Genomic DNA, 6,888 nt, shown 5'->3' with positions numbered 1-6,888 from the left:
GTGTTTACTACGATACACTGTGGAGTTAAAATTTAACTGGTGACAACATAAAAGGAATGTGTGCATTTACTGGTTGAGGAGTTAAAAACTTAACTTTCTGATGTGCACGGGGGTGGCCCGATCTTTCGGTGAGTTATGATAGCTACGATTTGGGAGAAACGTCGACGATCCGACTACAACCATACAAAACGTTGTGTTGCGACTTAGCGATCGATACACCTCCTTGGGTTGTTGATCTTGCTGGTGCAAATCAACCTCATTCCTGCAAGTAAATCGAAGAAACAAGCAAGAACAAGATAAAAACAATCTGATATTGCAAATAGGAATTGAATACAAAAGATAAGTTGGGGTTCCGAAGAACAAGTATCCGAGTGGTTACGCCAACACACACGTGTACAAACAAGTAGCAAAGGCTAAACTTTAATCTATCAAAACCCGAGAAACCCTGAAGGGGTACCTAGCTATTTATAGGGGTGGGAGGACGACCAAGAACGCCGTAGGGTCATGCTCCACCAGACTGGGGATCACTCCACTTGGACCCCTCTTGGGCCGGGGTCCCAACAAAGTTACAAGCCCATTGGCCCAATATAGGTGATGCAGCACATTGTTTCTGTGATTGCTGCCAAACGAGATGGAATTTGATGATGCGGCTGGATGCGTTGGAAAGAGGACTCAAAGATCTTTCCATCAAGTACTCGTTGATCCAAAACGGAGCTTGTATGAAAATTTGGTGCCCTTTATATTCTGCGCTGCATCTAGTGGCCGAATCGGATTCCAGCAATCGAAAGACTTATCTTGATATAAGCTTGTTCATCCATGATGGGAGCAATGGTTGTATCCATAGTAGGAATTGTCATATCATCTTCCCCCTCTTCACGGAAAACCGTCCACGGTTTTTCCATATGGTGCTGCTCGCATAGTCCATTTAAATCAAGCTGTTTCTTCAAATCAAAACATTTATATCTAGCTTGCATATTTTATCAACATCGATAGGAGGTTCTAAATTTGAACAGATGTAAACTATATGCACCAAATATATTCCCTTATCATTATATTTGCCAAATATATGAAAAATAGTACTGGTTGGACGGGGCAAATCAAACTTAGCAAATAATTTCTCCTTCAAACTATCGAGCTCACAATAGTCATCAAACTGAACATAGCCCAAAGTATTTAAATAAGATTACAATTCATGTTCCTTAACTTTATCAGCAATGTGAACAACATGCTTAAAATTAGCGCAGGAAGAATTAACAACAGGAATAGCATGTTCATTCATTAGTTGCGGCATGGATATAAGTGAAGCATTATCACACAACTCCTCTTTATCACAAGGAACAGCCAGTAAATCAACTTGTGACAAAGGCATCTCAACAATTGGTTCCACTAATGTTTGTTCTACGATAGCATGAAAAGTGGACATGTGTAGCTCACGTTGAGAATACTCACCTTCATTTATCTTGGCACCATTTAATTTACCTTGCAAATTTTCTTCAAACATCGCAGGTGCTTCATGCTTCTCCGCTTTCTTCTCAAGAACATTCTTTTCCTCCTTTTGTTGATGGTTCTGAATTCTCTACAAAATGTTAGTAACAGGAGACACAAAAGATTGCTACTCGCATGTTTGCACACCATCATTGCACAAGGATATAGGGGATTCAAAAACATGAGATAATTCACATTCTTCATGCTTATTCTCATTCGATATGATCTGACTCTCACTACTACAAGTAAGCATGAATAGGTGTCCAATATGATTATACGTCACATTAGCAAGCATAACCTGAATTTAGAATTAAGACCATTGAAAAATCTAGTCATTGTATTCTCATTGCTTTCTTTTAAACCACTATAAGTGATGCAAATTTTAAACTCATGAAAATACTCCCGCACAGTTTTGTCACCTTGTTTTAGATGTTCAAATTTCTCACGGAGAGCATGTTTATACTTTGAAAACACAAATCCTTTCCTCATCAAGGTTTTGCATTCATCCCAAGTTTCAAGCTTGTTACCCACAGTATACCACCAAAAAGATGTCGAGCTGGTACATTTGTTACTAGCAGCCTTAATCATTTGAGCATTAGAGAAATCATACTCGTCAAAGTGTTTGTCTACTGCTAACTCCCAATCAATATAAGCGAAAGAATCATACTTTCCATCAAAAGTTGGCAAAAGAGACTCTACTATTGCAAGATTATAGTCTTGTACCTTATATAAATCATGTTGATCACTCCTTATGTGTCGACGAAGTTGTTGATGTCGAGCAAGGTCATCTTGCGTATCCCTGTTATTGTTAGTAAAAAACAAGAAACATACACAAAAATATGCACGCTCCTATTAACTACTAGTTAGTGGAGCCTTAAATATCACACACTCAAGCTTTTAGCCAAGCTCTTACAAGATCTTACTAATGCAAGCAGAATGGTGACATACACCGACTCAACCAAGCACCCCAATGGAGGTTGGATGTATCGGTGCCTTGGCAAACACTTGCTGTACGACTGTAATAAAATCTGTGGAGCTCTGGATAGGCTTAAATATGTAGCAAAGGAGTAGTAAATGCTCAAATTAGATAAAGCAAAGTTGAATGATGGTTTAAAGTCAAGTACCGTGTTGGTCGTAGGCTAGGACAACTAGAGGCGTGAGCCTAGACACAGACGATATCACAAGCTAACACAACACAACTCAAGCATCACTGGGATAATGAAAGCAACTCAAAGATACAATATGTTTTTTTCTTCTTTTTCTCTATTTCTTCTTTTTTTTCTCAATTTCTTCTTTTTTTTCTCTTCTCTTTTCTCTTTTGTTTGGTGCGGCTTTTCTTTTGCCTTTTTTTATTGCAACTTTCTGCCTTTTCTATTTTTTTAAAATATTTTTTCGACTTTTTTTACCAAAACTGACCAAGGACCAAACTTTAGAGTTACAGGGACTGAAATGAAAATATCAGAAATTACAAGGACCTAAATGTAAAATTGTCATCGAACGACAATTCCGTTTTTGCAAACAGATCTCGATTCCGAAAATAAAATAAAAATTTCCAAATTGTTTGACACTACTCAAAACTACGTGAAAAGGAGGATGGAGTCGACTCAAATCAGGAAGGTGGAAATTCAGCACGAAGACGTGGAGGGGGGAGGACGGCCGAACCAAAGGAAGAAAAAAAATCTAAACTTTCCTTTTCTTGTGTGTACGAGGTAAGGAAACAAATCAAAGGAAACAAACTAATTTATGATTTCTCTCCTTCCTCACGTGAGATGGTGAAGCACGGTGTGAGATGGTGAAGCACGGTAATGATAGGAAAAATAAACCTAGATGCAAACGACACAACTCACAAACTGACCAACGAAAAATTCCCGAAACCACAAAAATGAAACCCTGGCAGCGAGCCGATTCCGTTTTCGTTGGTCTCGATGACGACAAACACATGGCAGCAGACAACAATGGTGGTACTTAGACGTGAACAGAACTCAAAACTCTAGACGCACTAACCCTAAGACCAGCAACATGACTCAACAATGCAAGGCAAAACTCAACAATGCAAAAACTGAAAAGAACAATGCAAGGCACAAAGATGGCTAGGTAAAGGATGAACTAATCTAATCTAATCTACTATTTTTTTGGCTACTTTTTTGTTTATGAGAAGATAAAAACTCACCGAGCAACGAAAGCTCTGATACCACTTGATGTGCACGGGGATGGCCCGATCTTTCGGTGAGTTATGATAACTACGATTTGGGAGAAACATTGACGATCAGACTACAACCGTACAAGACGTTGTGTTGCGACTTAGCGATCCATACACCTCTTGTTGGGTTGTTGATCTTGCCGGTGCAAATCAACCTTATTCCTGCAAGTAAATCGAAGAAACAAGCAAGAACAAGATAAAAGCAATCTGATATTGCAAATAGGAATTAAATACAAAAGATAAGTTGGGGTTCCGAAGAACAAGTATCCGAGTGGTTGCGCCAACACACACGTGTACAAGCAAATAGCAAAGGCTAAACTTTAATCTATCAAAACCCGAGAAACCCTGAAGGGGTACCTAGCTATTTATAGGGGGTGGGAGGACAACCAAGGACGCCCTAAAGTCATGCTCCACCAGATAGGGGCGTACTCCACTTGGACCTCTCTTGGGTCGGGGTCCCAAATGAAGTTACAAGCCCATTGGCCCAATATAGGTGATGTAGCGCATTGTTTCTGTGATTGCTGCCAAACGAGATGGAATTTGATAATGCGGCTGGATGCGTTGGAGAGAGGGCTCCAAGATCTTTCCATCAAGTACTTGTTGATCCAAAACGGAGCTTGTATGATGATTTGGCGTCCCTTTAAATTCAGCGCTGCATCTGGTAGCCGAATCGAATTCCAGCAATCGAAGGACTTGATCTTGATATAATCTTGTTCATCCATGATGGGAGCAATGGTTGTATCCATAGTAGGCATGGTCACATCACTTTCATCACACATTCAACTCCACTACCAGTGTGTTAGTTAAAAATAAACTCATATGCCCAGCATGTGTTGTGTTGTTCGATAAGTTAAATTTTAACTGCATAGTATAACAACGTGATGTGCGTGCTTACTGGTGGCCGTGTCAGTTAAAAAATAACTCAATATGTGTGCAACGTGTTCTTGAGTTAAAAATTAACTCACGTTCACTGGCTTGTATTTGTGCTTCAGTAAGTTAAAATTTGACCGAAAGAATTCAAACCTTAACTCATTTTATTCGGGGGCACCCCGCAAGTAATTCAAAAGGTTAAAATTTAACTGCAACATGCAAAGGTAGGGTGGTTGCTCTCATGCTCTGTTCATAGATGGTGTGGAGTCTGGTTTGGTTGTGGTGTGTCACGCATTGTTTATTACTTAGCGTTCAAAGCGCTGTATAGTAGTTCTATATAAGCATATATATACATATACATATATATATACACACACTAATGCCATATACAATGCACCACAGTGATAAGGACGTCCACTATCTACATAGGAGAATCTTCACCATGGCATATTGCCGCAAGTGTTAGAGCGTCTTGGTGAAGACTCTTAAGTGGCTTACGAGAGAGTATATTCCAATGAGAGAAGAAAGCGGTTCACTATGGAAAGCAGAGCGAGAGCCGACGTCAGGGTCACTAGCTAGACCCAACAAGCTCAGCTAGCTAACCACATCTAGGGCGAAGCCGACGTCGGGGTTTCCGCCGCCTAGCCACCAAGCTCCGCCGGTGGTAGCTGCGTCGATCCACATCACCCGCTGCCAAATCTGTACCGCTCCACGTCGCTTCCCCAAGGTGTCACTAGGTCAGCCTCAATCTACTCCAGCCAATGCCACTCAGGAGCTTAGCGGTTTCTGGAGAAGGAAGGGAGGGTGGCGGTGACCGCCCAGATCTGCTCACCCGTAGCCAGATATGCACACCCTATCTCCGGAGCTGCCTCGATCTGCTGGGGAAGGAGAAGAGGGTTGGCGGCGGCTCCCTCGGTCAGGCGGAGGTGCATCGCCGTTGAGGCAGAGGGGACGAGAAGGGTGCAAATGGTTGAGAGAAAAGGGAGACAAGGTGTGAGATTTCACGATATTTTATATATTTGGGGTTCTTAATGTCAAATTTTTGGCTTATACGTTAATAGTGTAGATATAAATGCCTAATTTGTAATATGGAAAACACCATGTACTTAAGGTTGCTTTGCATAGGAACACATTTTTCTTCTTGTGCTTTGAGCTCACATGGCAGCTGTCTCCATTGTTCATGGACCACTGAATCTATACGTATATGGTCTAAAGAATGTATTAATTAAGATAACATGGTCAATGAAATATATTAAATATTAAAATAACATAACCGGGAATATTTTTCCTGTAGACGTTGTGCCAAAATATGCTGCCATGATTTAATTTTAACCAATTAAACCATCTCAGCTATTAAATAAATAGGGATTTTTTTTCTCCTTCTCTATCCTCTCAGCTTGGCCTTAGGTCGATTTCCGGACTCAATCCTTTACCTGGCTAGCACCCTCATGCCGCCTTTCTCTACCTCCTATGGTCGATCTTCCTTCCTCAAGTGGGCCAGCCCGCTAGCGCGCCCCCACCTCCTTTCGCTCTGACTTGTCCTGTTACGGTCCACGGCGCTGGCCTGTTCTGCCTGCCTGTCAGGGTCGGCTTCAATCTCTGGCGGAATTAGACGAAGGGAGCCGTTTTGTGCCACCACCGTCCATCCCCTCCATGTGCCCGAGTGCGCCCAGCCATACAATTCCACATGCCACGATCTCGATAGCGACATTTTTTACTGTAACAAGATAACTACATCTTGCTTCTTTTTTTATCTGCGAATGTGATATGAGCTCAATCCTATTGTAAAATTATGTTATTGTACGGTACTCTAGTTAATTGTAAATTTTGTTATAGTTCTATTAACTTCACGGTTAATTAAGGTTTTTTTTCGAAATGAAATGTCTCTACGGAGGTGTTAATTTTCAATAGACGTGTACGAAATGACATTCCTTTCTACACATATTTGAAAGTTTTTTATGGAATATTGTGTATTACTTTTTCCTTTGTGAGTATCCACAACGACGTTCCCATCCTGTAGTGGTGCAGGAGGCAACTCCTTACACATGTTGGAGAAGGAAACAATGGATGCGAGACCCGCCTTCCAGCCATTGGAGAAGAGACGCGAGTTTAGCCGAGTGGCGGTATTGTTGAAATAAGGATTAAGGCGCGATAAATCTTGTACTCCTATTTCTCATATTTTTCAGCTGTTTATTTTGACTATTCGTATGGAGCGACCAGAACGGAAGCAAGACGTACGTCGTTGAATATAGCGTCCTCTCGACGTTTTAGGAGCATTGACCATATCGAGACACTGTACTATTGAACATCCATCCAAATATTGTAAATCTAAC

Source organism: Oryza brachyantha, chromosome 1, assembly GCF_000231095.2.
Source record: "Oryza brachyantha chromosome 1, ObraRS2, whole genome shotgun sequence".
In the NCBI taxonomy this organism is placed as follows: Eukaryota; Viridiplantae; Streptophyta; class Magnoliopsida; order Poales; family Poaceae; genus Oryza; species Oryza brachyantha.
Note: the sequence above shows the minus strand (reverse complement) of the source record.